This window comes from Herpailurus yagouaroundi, unplaced genomic scaffold (genome assembly GCF_014898765.1).
Source record: "Herpailurus yagouaroundi ecotype Mexico unplaced genomic scaffold, PumYag 100, whole genome shotgun sequence".
Taxonomy (NCBI): domain Eukaryota; kingdom Metazoa; phylum Chordata; class Mammalia; order Carnivora; family Felidae; genus Herpailurus; species Herpailurus yagouaroundi.
The window spans coordinates 14,510,301-14,535,674 of NW_024412391.1; the positions used below are offsets into that span (position 1 = coordinate 14,510,301).

The following is a 25,374-nucleotide window of genomic DNA, read 5'->3' on the forward strand; positions in this document are numbered from 1 at the left end:
TACCTCGTCTCTCTCATCTCTATGTAGGATGGGTCATTCCCAGGAGCTGTCCCTCCAGTCCATGAATATGTATGTGACAAAGGCAGAAGCCATGAGGGGCAGATCCCATCTCTTTATTCATCTTCATTAGCAAGGCCTGAACTCCCCAGAGGACCTTGCCGACAGAGTCTGGATTGTTCTGCCTGTCCCCTCTCTGCACAGTGCAGGAGATGAATACTACATTATGCCACCCACAGGGCTTGTGCATTATGCCTTGGCAGCCCACAGCAGCTCCACCCTCCCCAAGAGCTTGATGACATCTTCTCTTGGTGTGGGACTCCCCACTCAACCACACTGGGACCCATTGTGGTGCCCTCATCGAGACTGCCGTGGCTTGGGAATTGTCTGGTGTGGGGCTCACAGAGGAACATTTTACCCCAGGAGCCAGGACGGGGTATGAGGCTGCTCCTTTGCTTTCATTCCTTGCTCTTTTCCGATGGGGCCCACACTCCCTACTCCCTGCCTACCTTTGAGGCCCTAGACGCTGATGGGAAGCAGCTTTCCTTGAGTCCCTCAGAAAAGACTCAATACCTCTACAAGGCATTAAGTATTTCAGGTTTTCTTGCCTTAATGTAAAAACCAGGATTCCTGAACCTAGAACTTTGAGAACTTCCAAAGATGGAAAATATATGCTGTGCGGAGCCTCCTCTGATAACTGAGTTGGGACTCTGAGCTCCTTCTCCTCTCCCATTCTGCTTCCCTGAGAGCACAATCAGTGGTTAGTACCTACCCAAGCAAGGAGAATAAGGTGCACTGAGAGCTCTGGATTATAGAAAAGAAAGGAAACAAGAATGGATGGGGCCAGGGCATTCATCCATTCTGGGACTGCTCCTCACAGAGATGGAGGGCAGCCTGCCATCAAAATAAAATCCCAGATGTCTCGACACTGGTATCCAGTGGGTTTGCACATTCTTTGTGGACAGTGGTAGCATAGCACAGTTAAGCGCATAGGCTTTGGTGTCATAAATTCTGAGCATGAACCTTAGCTCCACCATTTACTAAGTATGATCTCAGGTAAGTTCCTTAACCTCCATAAGACTCACTGTTCTCAACCATTGTATGGAAGTAATAATAACATCCGATAGTGTTCCAAGAATCAAACGATGTAACATGCATAACAAACATGAACCAAGCCTGGCGTGGAGTAAGGGCTTGATAAATGGAGGCTCTTATTTTTATGACATTGCAACAAAAGCGTCTGGACATTGTGGCTGTGTTTGAAGTCAGGCATGGGGTGGCATCAAGATCCTGGGTGATCTATCAGGTATAGAGCATAGGAGTTCAGGTCAAGGCCAAGGTGGGTAGGGAACAGGGATTCAGTCCCAGTGGAAAGCCCATCAAGGACCCAGAGCCTGCTTTGAGGGCATGTACCAAGTAGAGTTCGGGGCAAGAGCAGCCTGGTAAATACACTGGGGACCCTCCAGCCTCTGTCTGCTGGCAGGTTGGTCTCAGCCACATTGTGTCAGGACACCTGAGTCTACAGGTTAGTCTGTATATGCTCAGCAATGATGTCTGCTCTGCCTGGAGGGCACTTCCTTTCTCATCTGGGTAATTCTGACTCGTTTCTCAAAACCTAGCTCTGCTCCACAATCGGTGATTGCTCACTTGTGGTTAGACACCTCTTTGGTAGCTCTTCTCATACTGGGCTTTCTCTCCTTGTCTTTCTCTCTTACCAGACGTTCAGCAGCTTGAGGGCAGCCCTGTGTCTTCTTTGTGTGTCTAAACCTCACCGAATAGGCCCTTGATAATTATTTGATGAGTTAATTAACTAATTAATTATTGATTGAATCCCCACTGTCATCATTGACCCGAAACTGGAAAAGAGAAGGACTGGAGTGCCTGGGTAGCTCAGTGGATGAAGTGTCTGACTTCGGCTCAGGTCATGATTTCATGGTTCATGGGTGCGTGCCCTGCATTGGGCCCTGTGCTGACAGCTCAGAGCCTGGAGCCTGCTTTGGATTCTGCTTTGGATTCTGTGTCTCCCTCTCTCTCTCTGCCCCTCCCCTGCTCACACTCTGTCTCGCTCTCCTTCAAAAATAATAAACATTAAAAAAAATTTTTAGTGGGGCACCTGAGTGGCTCAGTCGGTTGAGCGTCCGACTTCAGCTAAGGTCATGATCTCACGGTCCATGAGTTCCAGCCCTGCGTCGGCTCTGTGCTGATGGCTCAGAGCCTGGAGCCTGTTTCAGATTCTGTGTCTCCCTCTCTCTCTGACCCTCCCCCGTTCATGCTCTGTCTCTCTCTGTCTCAAAAATAAATAAACGTTAAAAAAAATTTTTTTTAAATTTTTTAGAGAAAAGAGAAGGACTGATACAAATTATTTATTATTTATTTATTGCTTAATTCCCAAGTTCAAACTTACGTATATAATTAAAAGACTACATTTCAGCCAAAGAAAGTATCTCCCAAATTTCCACCATCTGTTTATCACTGCCATAACTCCTGCCCTGTCCTGAACTAATTTTTACTTTATGTTTTTATTTAAGTAAACATACTATTTAAACCTAAAAGCCTAGGGCACCTGGGTGGCACATCCCATTCTTGACTTTGGTTCTCATTATATCTCACAGTTCATGGGTTCGAACCCCACATCAGTCTCTGTGCTGACAGTGCAGAATCTGCTTGGGATTCTCTCTCTCTCCCTGTCTCTCTGCTCCTCCCCTACTCATGTGCGTGCTCTCTCTCTCAAAATAAATAAATAAAAAGCTTTTATTTTTTTTTTCAATGTTTTTATTTATTTTTGGGACAGAGAGAGACAGAGCATGAACGGGGGAGGGGCAGAGAGAGGGAGACACAGAATCGGAAACAGGCTCCAGGCTCCGAGCCATCAGCCCAGAGCTCGGACGTGGGGCTCAAACTCACGGACCGCGAGATCGTGACCTGGCTGAAGTCGGACGCTTAACCGACTGCGCCACCCAGGCGCCCCAATAAAAAGCTTTTAAAAAAAGATTATAAAAACCTAAGTAACCTACTTTAGCCATCTCTTAAATAGTAGTATTGTAGATCTGATGTGCTAGACATATATAATATACTGAATTGCAATATTGTGACTTATAATAAGAAACATATATTTGGTCTTCATCCCTATTTCTGGCACTGAGTTCCAGGACCTTTGGAGTATCCTGAGCGAATAGAGCAATGGGAGAATCTTTTGTTGTAATATTTGGTCTCTTGCCCTCAGTTTCTGAAATCTTTGGGATCCGTAAAAGTGGAAGAGGTGTCTTGTTATTCACAATAAGCCCCTTTCAACCACAACTGAATTTATGTTAATTGAGTGACTTTTGGAAATCTCCTAAAGATGGAGGGGGTGGCTGGTTGTCAGGGGAGCCAGTCATCATGTGATTAGAGGGTTGGAAAAGGTAAGGATGGTATAAGAGTAGAAGTAGAGAATGGAGTGTGTGTGTGTGTGTGTGTGTGTGTGTGTGTGTGTGTGCATACAAATACTATATAAGTCCTGGCTCTGAGACCATAGACAAGTTACTAACTCTCTCACTACCTCATTTATTCATTCAATATTAAATATTGAGCACCTACTATGAGTTGGCACTTTCTAGATACTAGAGATTCAGTGGGGAACAGGATAGACAAAATCCCTGCCCTGATAGTGCTTATATTTTAGGTAGAGAGACAGACAATGAATGAGTAAATGAATAAATGATGTATGTTAGGTAATGGTGAATACAATGAAAAATTTAACAGACTCAGTGGGAAGGCAGTGGTTTCCAGGAACATGATGGGGAATGCTCCTTTAAGGAAGGTTGTCAGGGAGGTGCCAAGAAGGGAACTTTCGAGCAGAGAGAAGGATAAAGTGAAGGGCAGGAGGCGACTGGGGATCAGTCGTCATCCAGGCAGAAGGAACAGCTGGCACAAAGGTTGCGAGATGGGAACACAACTTGGTGTTTCTGGGGATGCAGACGGGCTTCTCTGGAATGGGATGCACTGGGAGAGCGGCTGCACCTCAATTTGTGACCTGTGAAATGGGGAATGTAATAAAGGGCATTGATCTCCTAGGGCGCCGATGAAGACTAAATGAGATAATGCCTGTAGGAAGAGCTTGGCTCAGCATCTAGAAGTGAGCGCACATCCAACCTATTATGATTATTTGCAAGTTGAATAATTCTAAGTGAGGATATTGCTTCTGCTGTTGGGAATATGTGACTTCCTCTTTATTTCTCACCTCGAATGGCTTTCACTTTCCATATAAATTTCTCCTTGGAGTGTGGCAGTGAGTGCCCACTGGGTGTGTTCACAGGGTGTGCGTGTGCGTGTGTGTGTGCACACGCATGCACGTCTGCTCCCATGTCTGTCCCCATCTGCATGTCTCCCATCAATCTCCTTCTTGCTTTGTACATGTCTGTGTGTGTGTATGGTGTGTATTTACATGACTCTAGTACGCCCGAGGGAATGTCTATGCACACTGAAACTGTTGTGATAAAAACCTGCCAAAGCTATGGCAGGGATGTGAGAAAAAATGTCAGCGAGGCGGATCGATGAAGAGATGTGGTGGCAGAGCTGGGCTGTCCTCAGGTACCCTGGAACAGCCCCCCGCCAGGAAAGAAGCAGCTGTCCCCCACGCAAGGCAAGTCTCTTCTTTGAAAGGCTCCAGAACAAGTGGCAGATTCAGCGTCCCAGCCATTTCACACACAGCTCTTCCCTGCCTGAAAGCCAGAGGCCTCAAACGTGTGTTTCTGCGTGGGAGATACACTTTGGTTGTGTCTGGGCCAAAGCCATCTTTCATGGCGTCCTTTGTTTTACCGACTCCTGTTGATAGTGGGTCTGCTTCCAGGTGCCTGGGGACACTCACATGACTTGGTGACACTCACGGTGCTGGCTGTGATCCAGGATAGGATGCCTGTGCGGGCCAAGGAGGTGGGTCATGCAGGTGGGTCCACCTGCTACTTGGAGTTACTAGGAAGGCGGGACCAGGTGGGGTAGCTCTACTTGGTTGCTTCCGGCATAATCCAGGGGTCAAGTTGTGAGCGCCATCTTGTTTTATAACGTATTACCTAGGCCTGAGTCATCCATTCACTCAGCAAATATTCACTAAGCATCTGCCGTGAGCCGGGTGCTAGCCTTGGCATTGGGGCTACAGCAGTAAAGAAACAGGTAAACCACCTTGACTGCAGGGGCTTGCAGTTTTAGCAAGAGGACAGAGCAAAGAAGCAATCAACATACCAGATAAATCACACAGTAGGTTAGGGGGAAAAGGATATGGAGAGGGGTAAATGGGATCTGGAGACTTAGTCAAAGCAAAGGAGTTGCCATTTTAATTTTTTTTTTAATGTTTATCGATTTTTGAGAGAATGAGAGACAGAGAGTGCAAGAGCAGGGAAGGAGCAGAGAGAGGGGGAGACACAATCTGAAGCAGGCTCCAGGCTCTGAGCTGTCAGCACAGAGCCTGATGTGGGGTTTGAGCCCATGAACCACGAGCTCATGACCTGAGCCAAAGTTGGATGCTTAACTGACTGAGCCATCCAGGTGCCCCAAGAGTTGCCATTTTAAACAGAGTGGTCAGAGAAGTCTTCCCAGAGAGGCATAGGTGTAAAAGGGGGTGAACGGGGACCTGTTGACCTATCCCCTTCCCTGTTCTTCGTGTTTCTTTACAAACTCTTCACTCAGGGTTGTGAAACAGAGCTGGTCAAGTATGCCTGTTGGGAGGAAATTGGTGAGAGGGTCCCTTTGTGGTTGGGATGTTTACCACGTTGAGTCTTTCACGGGCAAGTTTGGTTCAAAGGGAAGGTGGTACTGTGCTCCCAGACAGGTTTAAGCCACTTGGGGCTAGAACCTCTAACTGGATGGTGCCTCTGCTGGTACCCCTTGTGTGATGAGGGGCCACTACTGCTTCTCTGTGCCTCAGTGTGCCTCCCATCTCCAGCCTGCCTCCCAGGGGTGTTCAGAGGACAGCCAATGAGAATTCTGACAATCTTGGATGTCTGCGGACACCCATCTCATATAAGGTGAAGCTGCGAAGATAGTTTCTGCCCCCACTAGGCTCCCGTAAAAGAGATTCTGACTCTTGGCACCAGGTGCAGGGCCCGTCTCTCGTGAGGTGCATTTGCGGTGGGTGACACGGCCGTCTGGCATCATTCCTCCGGCCCTTGCAGGGGACTGAGCTGATGCTGCAGCTCGTGTCTGGATGGCTGACACTGTAGCAAGCCCATTTGGACGTTTGCTCCTGGCATCCAGACCAGGCTGTTCTGATGGCTCCTGGGAGAGAGAACTTGAAGCACCGACCTGAGAGTGAGTGACAGGAAACGGAGCCACCTCAGACACTTGGAAAAAGAGGAAGCCTGTTGCAGTGTTTTACCCAATTTCACTCAGAAGGAAGCCTTCCCGCTCGTCTGAAGCTGATCCCGAAGGTCCCAGCGTGTCATTACTGAGATGCTCCCACCTCTCACCTCCTTCTCAATGAAGGCAGAACATCTCCATTTTACTGTCGTGGAACCGGGGGGACGACTTCCTGCCCCAGCTTCCCACACTCACTAGGTGCTGAGAGCCTGGCTTCTCCCTTGCATCACGAAACCCCAGAACTGGAAAAGCCCTCGAGGCTTATTGGGTCCTCCCCCTCCTACTGCCTTATCCCAGTGCGGCTGAGGAGCCTACTGACACCCAGAGAAGTTAATGGCTTGTCCAGTGTCACACAGCAGGTTGGCCAAGGAGCCAAGTTAGAATCCAACTCCATTTCTCTCGCAGTGTCTTCTCCAGCCCCTCCTTGAGGGACATGGGGCTCTCTGTGGGGGCCAGGGACACGCTTCCCCTTCTGCCCTTGCCAGCAGAAAGTTATATACCCGACTCCTCAGGTGTCAAAACAAGCCTAAGAGGGCAAAAGAGCTTACTGAGGGTGGAGGGCCGAATGGGGCAGCGGGGGCGATGGCAGGAAGTCAGAGGTGCCTTGGCTTATTCGTCCTTGCTTCCAGCCTGATACAGGTTGGGACAAGAGCTTCCTTGCAACATTTATTCTAGAGCATCTTGGGGCACATGGGACCCCAGACACAGTCAGCCCATCCCATAGAGGGGGTAGGCAGGGGAGTCCCTCCTCTTCCAACAGACATGCTTCTAAGTGTTCACTCGTGTAGGCACAAAGTCTTGAACTCCTGAATATGATTGAGTTTAGTAACCTCCCCAAGAGGAAATATGACAGTGGCCTGACGTTTCCCAGACGGGGTGAGTGGAAGGCAGTGCAGGATGGAGACCACAGGGTGGTCACAGATAGGCCATGAACTCGGGCTTTCGTCCTGGTCCTTTGCTCTCACCAGGTCTGCCACTGGAGCAAATCACTCATGCACTTTGTGCTTTAATTCCTTCATGTGTAGAATGCAAATGATAATAACTACCTTTCAGGGCTTTTAGGATTAAAGGTAATAATGTGAAGTGGCTAGCATGCAGTAGGCTTTCAGCAAGTTGTGGGAGTTATCTCCACCGTTATCATCATTGTTATTAGCAATACTCTTAGAGAACGTATTGTCGCCAGGGAAAGGGACGCCTGGACAAACCACTTTGGTCATTAAAGGCCAGTTCAGCTCAGGGCACCAGCTCCCCAGGACGCCCTGGCACAGCCGCCCCTGTCCATTTTGAAGTCCCCCAGACGATACTAAAGCTGACCGTTCCCTTTACACCTGCTGGTGCTGCCCTCCAGGAGACTGAAGGGCCAGGAGACCATGGTCCCCCACCCCAGTCAACAGAGCTGTGCAGCCTCTCTGGGGAGCTGGGTGGGTTTTCCTCTGTACTCTACTTCTGCTCGGGGGAAGGAACTTTAGTGTGTTTGAGTCCAGTCCGCTGGACTTGAGGTTATCACGCACTGGACACCTGGAATCGCTTCCGGCTCCTCATCCGTCCGGACTTGCAGGGCAGATGGAGAATGGCCTGTTCCCCTTCTCTCTGCCCAGAACAGCAGAAGAGCTAGTATGTAAGGGTAGGGCAGCAGGGAGAGGGTGGAGTGGGAGGAAAGACTAGGCAATCCAAGGAGCAGGTGATTAGGGAAAAGCTTTGGCAGCTCCTAATTCTGAGCTCCATTAAGCATCTGTCTCCGGCAATTGCCCTGACAGTCCTATCTCCTCTCCACTCGGTGCCTGCGTCCCAAGACTTTTGGGGCACTTCAAGTGCCATTTTAAAGACAACCACCTGTAATATTCCACTTAGCAGCATATGTGAGGAGACTCTAACAGTGTGGGCAAACAGGGCCAGGGGCTCCATCTCTGCCACTCCAGTTCCTTCCTCCCACCATGTGTGTTTATCGAGTGCCCACTACGTGCCCACCCAGCGCAGGCGTAGATGCTGTGCAGAATAGAAAAGAGCAGAAGGAAGTCGTTGTTCTGGGAGCCTCTGTTAGGGCTGAGGTGGGAGCAAACTCCAGCTTGCAGGACATTGAAATAAAAGTGGTTCTACTGCGAGGATTGCCCTGGAAACCCAGCTTTCTTGTATAGTCAGGGCTTGGATGGGGTAGAAAACAGGATGTCAGCCTGAAGGGCACATTCTCCTGGTGCATTTGGGTAGGTATCATGAGGACTCTGGTCTAGAGGCCAGAGATCTTGGGTTGTTTCCCAAGACAGTTCTCAATTCTTCAGGCACCAGTCAGCTGCCATCTCCTCTTACATAGGGTGGGTGTGGACGGAAGCTGATTCCTACCATCGTAGCCCTCTGCTCTGTCCTCTAGGGATGGCATCTGAATGGAAGTGGTTCTGGTCGGTGAGACTGATGGACTTGTGCTTGAGTCCATTGTTCAAGATGACTAGTTGGCATTAGTGATGCCACGTGACTTTACCAAATGCAGTATAGGTATGAAAGGAGAAATTACAAATGGCAGAATTCTATCCAATCTGAGTCTCTTAAGTGCATTTCAAATATTTTGCGTAGACAATGGAGACATGAATTTGAAACTGACTCAAAGGTGATGCCATTGTTCTAAGGAAATGCATCATAGTTAAGGGGGAGACTATCTGGATATTTATTTAAAGTTATGCACAATAGCAAAGGGGTGGAGAAGCAAGTGTGAAAATCGGTGTGTCCTCTTTAGAAAGGATTTCGAGGGGCGCCTGGGTGGCTCAGTCGGTTAAGCTTCCACTCAGGTCATGATCTCACGGTCTGTGAGTTTGAGCCCCGCGTTGGACTCTGTGCTTCGGATTCTGTGTCTCCCTCTCTCTCTGCCCCTCCCCCACTCACACTCTGTCTGTCTCTCAAAAATGAATAAACATTAAGAAAGAAAAGAAAAGAAAAGAAAAGAAAAGAAAAGGAAAGAAAGAAAGAAAGAAAAAGAAAAATGATTTCGAGCTCGTGCTAATATTTCTCTAGTTTATCTGCTGAATGACTTGAACGTGGTTCAGAGCAGCAGCTGGAACCACCCTTGTTTTGGGTCCTAGCTCTGCCACTTGCTACCTAGAGGTCCGTGGGCAAATTATTTAATCTCTGGATACTTCTGGTTTCTTAACAGTAACACTTGCTAGTGCCCACTGCCTGGGTGGTTGAGAGTAAATGAGAAAGCATATATAAAATTTTTAGTGCAGTGCCTGGCACATAACGAGGGCTCAATAAATCTTAGCTTTCATCTTTACTATTTTCAGTATGCTGGTCTAGTAGGATGGTGTCTCCATTTTATTTTTTAAAATCCCACCCATAATATTTTTACTTCCAATCCTTCATAAACTCACATCTGTCTCCTCCGAGGCATATCAGGACCCTGGTTTTTGGTGCCCAGAGCAGCAGAGAGCAGAGCAGTCCACCTCCCTTGACCATGCTTCCCAGTCCGCTGAATCCCCAGGTTCCAAGGGTCTCTCACATGTAGCTGTGGTTATTGACTGTGCCCAGTTCACTTCTTGAGACACTGCCTCCCGCAGGGGTCACTGCTCACACCAGCGTGTACCTGCTGGATAAGAGGAAAGGCCCCTCAAGGGAAAGTCCTACTGCCCTGAAGCCACGTTAGTCTGCAAGGCTTGCAGAGACATGCTACTCTCATTAAGATGAGGACATCTCAGGACACGAGCAATACACACATGAAGCGTGACATGTAAACAACGCCTCCCACCTGTCCCTCTGCCTTGTTACCACTTTAAGCATCAATTAGTCCAGAATTTCCCAAATTTTCTTCTCAGAACCAAAGTTTTGCAGGATTTTTTTTTTTTTTTGGTCAAATACATTTGGAGAAATCTGAGTTAAGCAGATATCTTAGAACATTTGGTGTGCTAATGAGTATTATGACTCTCCAAGCTGGGGGGGGGGGGGGGGGGGGGCAAATTTAGGAGGTAGTGTCGCCCAAGCTCATGTGATCACAGACCTCACTTTACCAGGAGCACCCAGAGCTGTTAGCGGAGTTCTGGATCCTTCACTGGAAAGACTTCATTTTGATCTTTCCCAGGGTTTTCTCTCCCTGCTCACTGGTGACCTCGCTGGCTCTAGGCCTGGCTCTGGTCTCCCTTCTTTTGTGCTCCTCTCTCTCCAGGCACAAGCTGAATTCTCTGTCTCAATTCTCCTGAGTTTAGGAAAGGAAGTTTCTTTGGATCCAAGTCTCAAGTTTACATCTGGATGTCGGGCTGTTCTTTTTCCCTTTCAGCTCACTGACCTCTGGCTTCCTGGTGCTCACCTGAATTCCCAAGACTGTCCCTCCTCTGTCCTAGGTGCCTGGAGCCCTCTTCAGCTCTGAGCTTAGCCTCAACTTTAATCTACATAACTCATTGTCCTTCTCTGAAAGCCACCAATTTTGTTAAAATTACTAAACTCCTGCCTCTTACCTACTGTTGCCATTCAAAGTTGTACATTTGAGATTAATGGAATTAATGTATTATATCATTTCACATCTGCTCAGATGGTTCTTAATTTAGGGGCCACTCTTCATGCTCAGGTATTTATTACTCTGTCTTCAACAATTAAATAAATGTTAATGACCCAATATACCCTCAACTCACATGACTTAGAGAAGGCGATTCATTTATTTGTTTATTATTGTTTTGCTCCAGAATACCAAAGACCAAACCCTAAAACATTGAGTGCCCTTTTTGCTTCTCTAGCGTAGGGGTGTTTAAGCACACTTTGATGCTGATTTCCCACTGAAGGCAATGAATGAGCCAATGGAGTCTAGGAAAAAACTATTAGAACTTATTTTTTTTTTCTATTTAAAACAAGAAATTAGGGGCGCCTGGGTGGCGCAGTCGGTTAAGCGTCCGACTTCAGTCAGGTCGCGATCTCGCGGTCGTGAGTTCGAGCCCCGCGTCGGGCTCTGGGCTGATGGCTCAGAGCCTGGAGCCTGTTTCCAATTCTGTGTCTCCCTCTCTCTCTGCCCCTCCCCCGTTCATGCTCTGTCTCTCTCTGTCCCAAAAATAAATAAAAACGTTGAAAAAAAATTTAAAAAAAAAAAAAAAAACAAGAAATTAGTCTTTACTCATGTTTACTATACAGTCGATACTGGATATTGTTTCCCTGCCTTGGTCTGTATGTCAGGCATTCACATGTCAGGAAGTCGTGGAGGTACGTGGGAGTCCCACATCTCCCAGTGGTAATACTAGTGTTCTTACTGGACGGTTCAGATTCAGTATATTACAATAAGTTTGTAATTTATGTCCAACTGATATTATCAATATTGTAAAAACAATCCTCGAAATAGAATCTTTACAATAACTTCGCAATGAGACGGAAATGACCATGAAGATGTTTTTGTACCACCCAGAGGTTTGCTGGTTATGGAAACATAATTAAACATTTTTCCTTTAAAAGAACCAAAATGTCCCACAGTTGCTGATCTTTCAGTTCTGACAAGCAGCTGTCAGGAGTATGTCACTTTGCCGGTAACTTCAAATAAATTACACACATCATCTGCCCCCTAAAGATAATGGTAATACGTTAACAAAGAGAAAGTAATCACTTTTAGGAAGAATTTACAGCACGGAGAGACCATTTTGAAAGAAAAAAAAAAGAATGTTTGGAAATGTTTTCATCTTTATGTGATTTTGTTGTTGGTAATGAGTAGGTGTGACACTTTAAAAACTTTTATCTAAAAACTTTTAAAACTTGGAAACAGAATCTTCTACTCGCCTAAAACTCTTCAAGGAAGAGTTTTAGAGAGTTTTGACCTGTTTTTAAAAAATACATAAAAATTCAGCACCTTTCGATTAGTTGAAAGAATAGCTGATTGACATCAGAGAAGATGGAAATCTACCAGGTGAATTTCAACAACAGTCTTCGCATAATTGGTGCATGAGACCCAAGAAAAGTATCTTGATTTAGTCAGCATAGCCAACAATGCTCTTTTTGCATTTCTGTGTCTATGAGGTGTCTTTTTCCATTATGACAGCTACGAAAGCAAAGTTTCAAAATAAATTGAACTCTAGACCTCAGAATCCCACATCACTACATGCTCAAAAAGATTTTCACAAATAATAAAGCCAATCCCAACACACCAGTCCCATCATTTTTCATAATAATTTTCTTGATGAGAGTAGAATGTTTCATATCATTCATTAATAAAATAAAAATTAAGATGCTATTTTGTCTTTATCTCATATCTTTATTTCTTAACCTTGTGTATGGTTGATAATGCATTAACATCAGTAAGTAGAACATGTATATTCTTTATAAATAAATATGTGTATTATTGGTGCATGCTCAAAAAAACTTTACTATTGGGTATGCAATCAATACTCTTTAGTATGTAAATTTGCAGATGCGTCATAAATTAATCTCATTCGATCTCTGATCTTCACTTTCATGTTACCTTTAAAACTACCTCCTCTGTACCCAAGAGTTTGTTGTTCAGACCCAGCTCAGAAATCCTTAGGGCCCCTATACATTGGCACATCGGTGTGGGTGGTGCCAGTATGGGCAGCTTCTTTATCCTTGGGTAATTTACCTGGTGTCTTCTAGATTTTTCTAAAGCCCAGATCCCTGAACAGCAGACAGAACATTCTCTCTGGAAGGGATGGTAAGGAATTTGAGATGGTACTGAAAGATAAGACAATCTCTAGACAAGCAGATAGCAAGATCATGGCCATGGCCATACAAGCTGGCGGGGAATATTTTTGTAGTAAATATGGCCAAAACGACTGTGGGTCTTGAGAACAGTTTGAATAGGCATAAATCTGTCAGTCTAGAGTTAGCCTTTGCTCATTATATCTCCCATTTCCCATTAATTTTTCCTTTGTCCCATTCTCTCCTTTCTCCCATTTTCTGGTATTACTCTCACCTTCCTCCTTATTTTTATCTCAGTCTCTTGTCTTACTCTTCTCTGTACCCACCTTCCATTTTCCCAGTCTCTCAGGTGGGAGGGAGATCTGGAATGGGGTCAGGCCTGTGTTTTTTAAACTGCCGGTCATGACACATTAGTGGGTCGAGAAATCAATTTAGTGGGTCACAAAATCAATTTAAAGGGTCATGACCAGAATTTTTTTTTAAATGGAACAGAATAAAATCGAGCAGAACAGTGTCCATCAAGCAGAGTAAGGATAAGTACTATTTGTGAAACTATATATGTGCATTTATGTGTGCCCAGGGTTGCAATGTAAGATATCTCTTGCAGTGAGTCATGGGCAAAGTGAAAGCCACTGGTCTAGGGAATAACATTTTGCATGTACCAGCAATAAGTTTACTTAAGCTTTGGGCATCCAACTCACATTTCAAGCAGTACTGATGACATCATCTGACCCAATGCTGGTTTTTATTCAAGTTATTTCTCAATTTCAACAATTTGGCCTCAACAGTTATTTGTTGACAGTTTAGTGTGGCAGCTGTGGAGTAGTGGATAAGGCATTGGATGCAGAGTAAGGTCAGCTGGAATCAAGTTCTGGGCTCACAAGATCTTAAATTCTGAGTCTTAGTTTTCCCACTTGTGGACCATCAATGCATTCCAACCTGTTATTTCATTAAGTACCCATGAAAATAAATGTATTTCCACAGCTCACTGGGATGATGGAGGTCCCCTCATAACTAGAGGGGACCAGGCTCTTGGGGTGCAGTCCTCTCCAGGTATTTCCCAGCTACTCCAAAGGCTAAGAAGACCAAGATGATAGCACACCTATGGCTAATCCATGGCGACACAGCACATGTACCAGTAGGGAAGCACCGTCCAGATGACCGTAATGTATGATGTTGGCCTAGAAATTGTCCCCGCAGCTCTGTGTGTACTCCCCATGCTGGGAACATACAAAGATGACAAGACACCTGTGCCCTCGTGGAGCTTACTATTTAGTGGTTGTGTTGACCACTTGCAGTTTGCAGAGACACACTGGGTGGTACAGGGCCGGCTCAGTAGTGATTAGCTTTTCTTTGCAGTGGCCTCTCCTTGTCTAAAGCCCTGGCACTTGAAGTTTCTTTTCTCTCTGTGGGGACTGAACACAGCCCCTAAACTGCCTTACAATCCTGATACTTCTTAGTTAGAGATGTAAACCTGAGTCAGGTCAAGATGAGAGGGGCAGACTCCAGTGGCTCTCCAAATGCCAAACTCTGCTGCATTCACCATGTGCACCGAAGGGAATAAAACCAATTACTACCTTCCTAAAGAGCTGAGCATGGGTGGATACGCCCTTGAAAATGGCCAGCAGAAATGCTTCTTGCAAACTGTTCTCCCCATGCAGCTGCCTGCAAGTCTCTTTGCTACAGCCTTTGCTGCCCAAGGACCCCTTCCTCGGACCATTAGCGAAGAGGCTGGTCGTTATTAACTAGCTGGCATTGACTGATGACACTAAGCTTTTTTTTTGGCCTTGTGTGGGCTGGTGGCAGGCGCTTAGTTGACCCCTGGAATTTGGAGTTTATTCTGCCATGAAAACAAAGAAATAAATTAGAGGAATGAACACAAGCCCGTATGGTTGGACAGTAGTTAGAGACAGCTCAACAGCCTCAGCTGGTCCCCTCCCCAAGTGTCACCAGAAGACTCCTTCCGCCGTGGCTCTCCCTCCCAGATTCCTGGTCTAGTGCTCCTGTCGAGGCTAATGAAATGAGGGAGAGATTCCTGTTGTCGTTGTTGGTGTGTGTGTGTGTGTGTGTGTGTGTGTGTGTGTGTGTGTTTTCCCCTGGAGTCTGGTACCGTGGAAAGAGAAGGTGTCTGCACAACAACTTGCATACTGAAGAAGATTTAGAACTCCCAGTTTCATGTAAAGGACTCATTCTTTAAAATATGCTTCTATAATAGATTGTATGTTGCGAGTACCACAGAGATCTTTCTGCACAGAAAATAACTCTTGAGGTGCCCAGCTGGCTCCTGTTAGAGCGTGCAACTCTTGATCTCAGGGTTGTGAGTTTGAGCCCCATGTTGGGTAGAGAGATTATTTAAAAATAAAATCTTTTGTTAAAAAAGAAAATAACTCAACATGTTCTGCAGTTTTTTACTTTGTTGGTCATAGTTGATGTATTTTTTAAAGTGAGATGCACTTGTTATTAAATGGTGTCCTTTCAATTTAATTCAACAAACACTTATTGTTGACCTACTCAAGGGGTTGGCCAACTATAATACAAATCTGATGGACCCACAGTTTTTGTAAATAAAGTTTTATTGGAACCCAGTCATTTACATCCATTTACACCCATTCATTTACATATGGTCTATGGCTGATTTTGACCGCAACAGTGAAGCTGAGTAGTAGAGACAGGCCATATGGCCTTTGCAAAGTCTAAAATAGAAACTATCCAGCCTTGTATAGAAAACAAGGTGGTTTCTCTTGATGTATGTATTAAACCTCAAGGTCAGGAAACAAAGAGATGGGTACAAAAGAAGGTTCGGAAAGGATCCTTAGGGAGGTTACACGTTCATGAGGGGAGAAGGATCTTTTTTTTATTATTATTTTTAATGTTTATTTGTTTCTGAGAGAGAGAGAGAGATACAGAATGTAAGTGGGGGAGGGGCAGAGAGAGAGGGAGACACAGAATCCGAAGCAGGCAACAGGCTCTGAGCTGTCAGCACAGAGCCCAACACAGGGCTCGAACCTGAGAACTGCAAGATCATGACCTGAGCCGAAGTTGGACGCTTAACTGACTGAGTCACCCAGGCCCACCGAGGGGAGAAGGATCTTTAAAGCTTAAACAGCCATCAGCTGCCAGTTTTCTGTTCAGTCACACATGTGTGTCCCAACCCTTGGGTCTCTGCTTCTGTCCTACTATCTGTCCAGGATGCCCTATGACTCATGTCACCAGGGTTATCATGTGCATCCTTCAAGAATCCTCACTCACAACCACTGGAGTGTGAGCTCCTCCTTAGGTTTGTCTTGGCAACCTCAGGAGGGCGGCATGGTGATTTGGACTATGCAGACGCTCGATAAACATTTGGTATAATTAAATGAATCCTCCCACTATTTGGGGGAAGATGAAAGACACATGAAATGACTTTCTCTTCACCAATTTTTTTTAAATCACAAATAGAGGTCAGACCCATGAGATCAGTCTCCCTACATATTCCCTCAGGTGAAGACCTTGGCTTTGGCTTTAAGCCAAGTGCCAAGGGTCCCCCAAATAATTAAACCATTTTGGTAATTGTCTTCTAAGCCAGTCACTGTTTTTGGAGGACATTTGTACATTTTTACCTCATAGATAAAAAGGGGGCCAAATAACTCATCCGTCTCCTGCTTTCCCACTAAAATCTCCTAAATCCCACTACACAAAAGGACATTTTTTAAAAATCAAAATGAGAACAATAATTTTATGTGACAGGATTATTTATATGGCTGTTCTCCCCATGATGAATCCATCTAGGGGCGCAGCACCTACCCCAGATGCCAATTCATAAATCAGGAAATGCTATTACCCACTGGCCATAAAAACAGAGCCCACCCCAATGCAGAGTACTCATTTCAGAAGTGGCTGCCCCATTTCAGGACAGAAATGAGTTCAGAAAATCCACCTGGCTGTCCAGAGAGTGAAGAAATGTCTTTTACTTGATAAATAATCAGTCTTTCTTTCCTCTCAATCCCTTTTCCCCTAGAAATATGTAGAATTAATGGCACAGATATATGCCATTCCACAGAAAAAAATAATAACAGGGCTAACTAGATTGAAATGAGGCAAAGGGCAAGAGTGAGAATGGCAGGAAGCGTGCAGATTTCCTGAGAAACCTTTCTTATTAGCTTAAATGCAGCTCAAGAATAAACAGCTTAGAGAAAATTTAGTGGGAGTCCTCCTTTCTGGGCAGTCCTCCTGCAGGCACCCATTAAGGACAGGCAGAGAGCCAAGGAAAAGTGTCGGGAAGGGGAGAGTCGTTGCCAAAAAAAGCCGAGAGTAAAACAGGGTAAGCTGACGTCTTTGGAATTGTCTGTGGTTCCTCCAATGTGGTTGTGTACTTCGTTTTTATCTCAGCAGATATAGGTTGGAATGTGGAGAGGACATAAAGAGAGTTAAAAGAAAGAGAAGAAGGGAAGGGGGACAATGAGAAGTAAGGTGGCAGGAAAAAGTCTTCTGTGGGGGGGGGGGGGTATGGTCACAGTCACTTGGCAATAGTGAAGATCCAGCTGTAGACAAAACAGATGACACCCATGCATTTATGTAGCTTTGTGCTAGGGGGATGGACAAGAAACAAGCCAGCAAATAAATAACCAAGATAATTTCTTGTGGTGCTAAGTGCTGTAAGAGATGGACGGAGTCACACGGCAGAAGGGGCAGGTTTGGTCTATAAGGCTTGGGAAGCTCTTTCTGAATAATGACAATAACGAGCTGCCTACTGAATATCTATGAGGTAGACATTCTAGACAGAGGAAACAGCAAACGGCAAGACCCTGAGGTAGGAAGCAATTGGCATATTCAAATAACAGAAGGATAGTCACCATGAGAGAGAGGACAGGAGCAAATGTGGACCCACACTGGGGCACCTGGGTGGCTCAGTTGGTGAAGTGTCTGACTTGGGCTCAGGTCATGATCTCATGGTTCCTGAGTTCAAGGCCACATCCAGCTCCACACTGACTGTGCAGAGCCTGCTTGGGATTTTCTCTCTCTCCCTCTCCCTCTCTGCGCCCCCCCCCCCATTTGCTCGCTCTCTCCCTCTCGCTCTCAAACATACATACATACATACAAAATAAACTTTAAAAAAGTTTTAGAAAAATGTGGGCCCACACTGATGTGCAGGAGATAATTTGGGGAGTCTCCAACAGTGCTAGAGTAGCGCTAGGTCGAGATATTGGTGATTCGTGTTTTGTCTAATTTATCCAGTATAATAACAGTTAGGGAGCCATGGGGAAAGAAAAGGTGAGGGCCCTTGTGCTTTTATTTTATTTTATTTTATTTTATTTTATTTTATTTTATTTTATTTTATTTTATTGCCTGTACTGGGCTTTATTTTGAACATCTCAGTCTACAAGTACCCCCTAGTACAGGAGAGAGATGCTCCTTGAGAAAACAGCAACAATGAGAGCTAAGTTACATACTGCTTACTGTTACCTTGGCAGAGTTTGAGGGTTTTTTGTGTTTCTACACATACTTTACGCCAATGTCAATGTCTTGGTTTTGATTTATAGTTTTGTAAGGTGTAGCCATTGGGAGAAACTGGCCAAAGAGTAGTACACGGGACCCTCTCTGTACTATCCTTTCAATTTCCCATGAATTTATAATTATTTCAAAATAAAATGATTTTTAAAAATAAAAAAAATTTTTTGATGTAGAAAGAGGAAAAACCTTTTAAATTGCACTACAATAATAATTGTTCCAGAGAATTATCTGCCATTGGATATAAAAATCAGTGGGCAAAGGTTTGAGGAAAAATGGGATATTTTCAGTCTCAAAGTATTTCCTCCAAGATATTTATTAACTACAAAGGGAAAAATAGTAACTTTACAGTGGAGAAACCACCTTAGCCAAATGATTGAGGTTAACATCATCCATAACAAGACATATCATTATCATGAACCCCTTGATAAGATGCACTGAGAAGGAGACAATGTTACTTCTATGATATTCTTGCCAAAAATGCACAACCTCATTCTAATTATGCGAGAATCTCAGACAAACCCCAGATGAAAGACATTCTACAAAGTGACTGGTATTCATGAAAAGTGTCAAAATCAAGAAGACAAGGAAAGATTGTTACAAATTAGAGGTGACAAAGGAGATATAATAACTAGGTGGAATGCGGGATCCTGGAACAGATAGGAAATTAAGTAGAACTGGTGACATTAGAATAAAGCCTAGACTTTAGCAAACTGCATTGTACCAATGTTAATTTCTCAGTTTCCATAATTGTAACATAGTTACCTATGCTTTTAACATGATGGAACCCTGGGGGAAGGCGCTATGGGACTCTCTACTATTTGTGCAACTTTTTCGTAAGTCTAACGTTAGTTCAAAATAAACCCTTCTTAAAGTTGCAAACAAAAACCTACACAATGATGCAATCGCTCTTACAGTCCTGACATAATTTCCATCACCCCAAAAAGTTCTTTCATGTTCCTTTGCACTGGATATTCCCCCACTTCTCCAGCTCCTGGAAATCACTGACCTTCCTTCTGTCACAATAGTCCTTCCTTTTCTAGAATTTCAGATGAATGGAATCATATAATATGTAGTCTTTGTATCTGGCTTCTTTTACTCAGCACAATGCTTTTAAATTGCAGCCATGTTTAGCTCCTTTTTATTTGCTGAGTAGTATTCTATGACATAATTGTACCTCACTTTGCTCATTCACCATTGAACGATATTTGAGATGCTTCTGGTGATTATAAATAAAGCTCCTATAAACTCCTATTAAATCTTTTGCCCTTAAAAAAACAGATTGTTTGTTTCCTTATTGTTGAGTTTTAAGAATGATTTGTAGATTCTGAAACCCCTTTGTCAGATATATGATTTGTAAATATTTTCTGCCGGTCCATGGCAAGTTTGGGGTCCATCTTACAGAATAGGAAATGGAGACACAGACAGGTTAAGCACCCTCCCCAAGATCACACAGTTTATGAGGGTGAAGACAAGAATAAACCTCAAGAGTCTATGCTCCTAGCCACTCCCAGTACTGCCTCTACAGACAGTCACTGTTCCAGGTAGACACATGGATAATCAGCATTATCAGGGGTACTTCTGGTGGACCTTTCCACCTGGGGAAGCTTCAGGTAACCCTGGAATAGCTACTGGAAATCTTATAAGTGGGACTAGCTAGAGGCCCTGACATTTTTACATGGGGAACTCTGCTACAGAACATTTATTTATAAATGGAGGACATGCTTTGGCAGACTTCTGGATTCCATAAAAATGGTCGATCATTGATTAAATTATTTTTAACTACATATAACAATCACTTCTTCAGAAAATAAAATATCAACTCTTGATTTCTAATGATAGCCATGCCCTGGGTTTATTTTAGCCTCCTCTACCTAACTTCTTTGGAGTTTGGTTTGACAGGCCCAGTTAGATAGTTCTTCCAGTGTTCAGAAAGGCAGAGCCCATCACACACATCTGCAGAGGATGCAGAAGACTAAGGAATTTTCTGTAACTGGAGTTTCCTCAGGTGGGACTTTTGGACTCCAATTTCTGCTTAAAATCCCTTTCTTCTTCTTAGATCTAGAACCTGTCTCTTCTTGTTTTGAACCCTTGTGGCTAGGTGCTATCTAGAACTATAAAATTCTCCCAATTTTATATTTAGAAAAACTATACTAGGGTGTCATAGTAAGGCATGGCCATAAAGAGGAAACATATCCACGGGGTCCTGGGCTCCTGGCCAGGGCCACAGTCATCAGCTTCCCCGGAGGCAGGTGCTTCTAAATCTGCATTACCATGCAGCATGAGAGTACCCTTAGTGGGTACCTGTGCTTAGTGGAAAACGAAGTATAGATTCTGTTACTCATCAATATAACTTTCTGCACATCTCAGAATCAAGACCTCAGGTGGAAGGAAACATTGAAAATTAAACATTTGAGTTGAGTCATCAAAGCTGCATATAATTCTCAAGACTGGAATATGGTGTTAAGATTCTGGAGCAAAGTGACAGGAGGTGTGTGTGTGTGTGTGTGTGTGTGTGCGCGCGCGCGCACGTGTATGTTCAAAAACAACAAGGCACGAATTAAAGAATTTCAGGTATGACCTTAGTGTATTGTATTTTCCACTAACTTTGAGTTCCAATGCTGCTCCTTTCAATAATTCCAGAAACATGGGGCGCCTGGGTGGCGCAGTCGGTTAAGCGTCCAACTTCAGCCAGGTCACGATCTCGCGGTCCGTGAGTTCGAGCCCCGCGTCGGGCTCTGGGCTGATGGCTCAGAGCCTGGAGCCTGTTTCCGATTCTGTGTCTCCCTCTCTCTCTGCCCCTCCCCCGTTCATGCTCTGTCTCTCTCTGTCCCAAAAATAAATAAACGTTGAAAAAAAAATTAAAAAAAATAATTCCAGAAACACACACATCACTTAGAGCAGATGATGTCTGCTTCATGAAGATGTAGACTATGTGGGATGATCTTACACCCTTCTATTGGTTGTACAACTTGTCCACTTTATTATCACTCCATGTAGGCAAATTCATTCATTTGATCATTTACTTGCCAAGAATTTGATGAGTACCTACCCAGTGTTGGTACTGTCCTAGGCAAGACAGTTATAGAATTAAATAAATCATATCCCTTCCTTCAAGGAGTTCAAGTGATCTTGAAAGCCAGCATATAAACACATGAATGCAATCCAATGAGATAAGTGTGACAACAGAAATGACTAGATTGTAGAGAGGTAGCACAGAGAAGGAAGTAATATAAGAAGCACCTGAAGGAGGCCACATATGAGTCGGGTTTCAAAGATGAATAGGAGTTTACTGAGAGAACCAGAGAGGAAAAGGACATTCCAGGCAGAAGGGACAGCATTGCAAAGTCGAAGCAAACTTGAACATTATGCTGTCTTAAAGGAAGCTATAAGCAAGTTAATGTCATTGGAACATAAATTGAGATGGGGTATTGGTGAAGGCTGAGGAGTTGGACAGGGGTGTGATCATACAGCTTGCTAAGTGCCAGACCAAAAAAAGAAAGAAAGAAAAAGCTTGGATTTTAATCCATAAACAATGGATTCATTGACATGATTTAAGCAGGGGCAAGACAATGACAGACTTGAATGTCAAACAGATCATTCTGGTAGCAATATGGTGAACAAATTAAAAAATGGGAAATCCATTTTTTTGGGACTAGGGATAGCCAAGTGAGAAGTTTTTGCTATCACTGTGTCAGGTACTTATTTAATTTAACCTTCACAGCAGTGCTACAAAGTAGGTATTTTTATTTCCATTTTACAGATGGGAAATTGAGAGGTGTGTAATTTACCTGAGGTCACACAGCTGGTAAGGGGTAAAACTGTGATTATGATAGTTCCATCAGAATTTAAAGTTTCACAAAGGTGTAGATTTAAGGGATATTTAGGAGGTTAAATAGCCTTTGTGATACAGTGTGTAGGGGAATGTAGAGGAGATAAAGAGGTTCACGATGATTCTGGAGTTCTCAGTCAGTAGAAGTTAGTTGCATGATGATGTCATGGACTCAGATAAGAAATAAGAAATGCAAAGGGAAGCCTTTCCAAACTCTTATATGTTCCCCCTCCTTGTAAAAAGTGCCATCCACCAGTGCTCTGAATCCTACCCTCTTCAAACATACAAAGGATTTTCCATCCACAGTTTTTCATCTTCTATTTCTTCCTGGTATTTGTTGTTGTACCTCCATCTTCACTCACACTCAAGTTTTGTTTTTCTCTTTTTAATGACAGCCCCATTTCCTTCCTTCACCACCAATACTTTGAGTTTGTGGTTTACAGTTTCTACTTTCACTTTTTCACCTCTAAATCTTTCCTCAAACCTCTGGAATATGATTTCTCCAATGAAACTACTCTATTAAAAAGGTAGCCTGTGACTCCCCATGGTCTCTGTTCAGTTCTCACCCTTTTTAACCTCTGCTTGATGGTTGCATCTATCATTTCATGGCAATGATGTTGACCTTTAACTTGGCTTCTTTATGCATTGTAGAACCCTGATCATCAGAAATTAAAATATATTCTTTCGCCATTTAAAAAAGGAAGTTCAGAAATATAATTTTATGCCAAATAGAAATTTCAGTCTCTGAAGGCATTTCTATCATAGCTTTCCTAAATAAACCAACACCCAAGATGTCATTGTGGGGACATTGTGAGATAGGCTTCTCTTTCTTTTTCCCCTAAGTGAACAAACTTCCCCTTCTTCCTTTTTTATTTCTTTGATATCTTTGGTAGAAGTGTAAAATTTTATTGTGATGGTCTTGGTTTTAGACACCAAAATGAGTAACCAAGTGTATCAATGAAGATGGGATAGAAGTGTTAATTCATATCATGGCAGACTTCAAATGATGAAAGCAGTTCAATGTTTCAGCACCAGAATTTGAGGACAGCTCCCCCACACTGTAAATGATCCTGCCTGGATATCAGGTTTCTTAACAGTACCAATTTCCTGAATTTTTATATAGGTTTGGACATATTCAGAATCAAATATTGCAGTTAAAACCCTCTCTACTTTCATCCCTCTATCCTAAAAATTGGAGCAACTTCTTTGGTGAGCAGGAGCAGACCATCAAAATGCCATTCTCTAAGTGTTTGGTTGACAAGTCCATCTAAATTTTAAGTGACAACCTCCACTCTCTGCATTTATGAGGATGCACTGCCTTTCACCCTAATGAAACTGCCAAGTAATTTTGGAACCATGAGGGAAAGTCTGGCTCTAGCCCCCAGGGGATATATTGAATAACTTGGTTCTTGCTGACCTCAATCGGTCTATAATTTCTAGACGTTAGTAGCTATCATCTGAATCTGTCCTTCTCTCCCAGTTCTATTTGGAAACCATCCCCATGGTACATTTAACTTAAGGAGTCACAGGCACAGCAATTACTGATGAAAGAAATTCACGTGTGGCAGCTCCCTCCATACATGGTATGGAAATTAACAAGCATTTATTTTATGGCAAGATGATAACAAAACTGTAGGTAGAGATAAGTCCTCATTTCTCTGTATGTATGTATCTCTTTACATGTAGTATTTTTTCTCCAAATAAGCATTTAGGAAGATGAATCCAGCTCTTAGAAAACCTAAGGGTGAACAGAATGGATTTCTGAGCCATGCTGGTATTCTCAATTATTCCTGTCAACCCCTCAAGCACGTTTCTTTGTCATTCCCATTAAAGGTGTGGGCCTCAGCACTGACTTTCCATAATGTGCTAAGGGCAGCGTCTGCTACCCTCTGCAGGTCCCCCTATTTGCCTTATTCCTTTCTCTTTCTAGTGATAGAAATATCAGACGTCCCAGTATTGTGTCCCTGTGTGTCCAAACCTGGCAGCATCTCAGGGGAGAGGACAACAAGATAAAGCCAATCTCTCAGAAAAAAATAAAAATAAAATAAAACCATTAAAGAGACATGTTGTTTTTGGAAAGGCAGCAGTTGGCAGAAAAATGCCCTTGGGAGGGGGCAAAAAAAATTGTCAGAGTCACATCACTGGGTCACCTTTTTGCTGTTTCTACATCAGGACTGTATCTGTACCTTTGGGTCTCACTGGCTTTTCCAGACACATTATAACCTGTCATCAGAATACTATCCAGTTCTGAAGCAGAGCTGATGTGGTGTTCCACTCTGCTCTGGGCCTCAGCAGCAGAGTCTCTGCACTCCTGCCCCATCTCTAATGTTTGTTCACCAGTGAGCACATCTGGAAACATTCCAAAAATTAAGAACATAAGCTAATAGAATAATAATACCCTGTTTTTGTGTAGCACCTTGCTTGGAGGTATGCCAAATCCTCTACCAACTGCATGTCGTCCAGATCCACCCCCCCCCACCCCCACTGCCAGCTCTTAGTGCAGAGCTACTGCCCCTTGCTGTAAGCACAGACAGCTTAGAATCAATAGGGGCAACTCAGGAAAGGGGACATGACACTCCTCTATCCCACATCACATACTTACCAGCCAGGCCAGCAATTAATGTACCAGAAACCTGCCTCAGTTGACCAAGAAAGCAACAGACAACATCCAAGTGAAGAATGCTGACATCTGTGTTTCCACCACGTCTGGCAACCTGCTTCCTCCTGGAGGTACCCACTGTCTGACCTGTCCAGTGGAAGTGGCTTATGCCTTGGGCACCTGCACTTTGCATATGAGGCAAAAGCATGAACTTTTAGCTACTTCTCTTAGCAGACTATGAGGTATTCCCCTCAGCCACCAAGTAAATAAGTCCTGTGCCCCTCCCACTAGTCACACTTGCTTTGCTTACAGTAATTTTTCATAAGTATTTAATGACCATATCAGTCATCCATACATAGTTTCAAACTCATGATGAATCTGATGAGGATAAAAGAACAGATAACAGAGAGTGAGCTAGGAGCCAGTATTGTATTTGGGATTGAAGGAAGTGAAGCAAAGGGGTAAATGGTCATGATGGTCTCCTGATTGGTGCTCTGGGTATCTCTCTCTCACACTTGTGAGGAGC

General features: G+C 44.0%; 1 protein-coding gene across 1 annotated transcript in view; it reads left to right on the top strand.

Moving 5' to 3' along the window:
• The window catches only part of PLXNA4 (plexin A4), a 440,680-nt gene that overhangs the window by 279,671 nt on the left and 135,635 nt on the right, over window positions 1–25,374 (top strand). The window lies entirely within an intron of this gene.